The sequence below is a fragment of the Aplysia californica genome, unplaced genomic scaffold, assembly GCF_000002075.1.
Source record: "Aplysia californica isolate F4 #8 unplaced genomic scaffold, AplCal3.0 scaffold00956, whole genome shotgun sequence".
Taxonomy (NCBI): Eukaryota; Metazoa; Mollusca; class Gastropoda; order Aplysiida; family Aplysiidae; genus Aplysia; species Aplysia californica.
The window spans coordinates 18,474-19,705 of record NW_004798226.1 but is presented as its reverse complement, the minus strand read 5'-3'; positions in this window follow the sequence as shown (position 1 = coordinate 19,705).

Genomic DNA, 1,232 nt, shown 5'->3' with positions numbered 1-1,232 from the left:
CCCCCCCACACACACACGCTAATCAGCCCCCATATCTCCCACCCTCTATCTATCTTTCCTTCCACAAAAACCCCTCCCCTAACCCACCACCCAATAAATAAAACACACAAATAAGCCAGAAGGGGGCGGATAGATTAGGCGAGTTCAATAGCAACAATTAATTCTGCAACAAGAAAAGACAGGCACGAGCACCATGTGCTCTATTGTAACTGCACCAATAAAACCTGCTCAGCCTAGGGAGTGATAGGGCTGGGCAAAGAGTCACTTTAGCAAAATCCGGATAATAATTATATTACTGCACTTCTTCGGCAAATAATGTTATGAACTGCTTCGACAGACGTGTTAGAACCACATTGCTATTTCGAGGTGCCTTGATAGTCGAAGCAGACTTTGTGCTGCTAGAGCTAGAGAGGTGAGCAGAGTAAGCCTGATTCCCTGTTTGGACTTCTCTGTTGGCATCCACCTCTTGGCGCTCATATGCAGTGGCGAGCGCCGTAAAACCTCTACTAAAACAAACAAACAAGAACCACATCCACAAACAGGTCAGAACCACTTCAACAAATTATGGATGCATCCACTTCGGCAAATGGGCGAGGAAAGAGAGTTGAGTCTGAATTTGGATAATGTTTCACTAAGAATTATCCGGTTATCTCGATAGTTATCCGGACTTTGCCCACCTCTAGACTGAATGAGTCCCTCGCACGGTTCATCAGTGTGAGCGGCCGGGCCCTGTGAGCGGCCAACCATTACACAATAGGACGAGAGCGCTTTCTTCTCAGTCTCTTTGATAAAACTCTGTCTCTTTGATAAAACTGCATGATGCATGAGGGGGGACACGTTTTTTGGGTTTCTTTTTTATAATATTATATTTCTTTGGGATTTTTTAAAATCTCTCTTTTCATTCGTTCTTGATCTACGACGAAATGTGCAATACTGTTGAGCATTAACAATCTTCTGTCTTTGATTTGACAAATTTGAGCAGCAACAATCCTTTGTCCCCAGACAAATTTGCTTGATGAATGGGTTATTCTAGTTTTGGACTCCGTGTTTTAGGAAAGGATGTCAGGGAATATTTATTTTTTTAAAACAACAACAACAACACCCGAATAATATGAACGAAAACAGAAATCCAAGAAGAAAAAGAAATAAAATGGACATTTAAAAAAAGAAAAAGAAGAAGAAGAAAGGGAAGACCAATTAAAAAATGAAGATAAAAGGTACAAAGCAAGAGG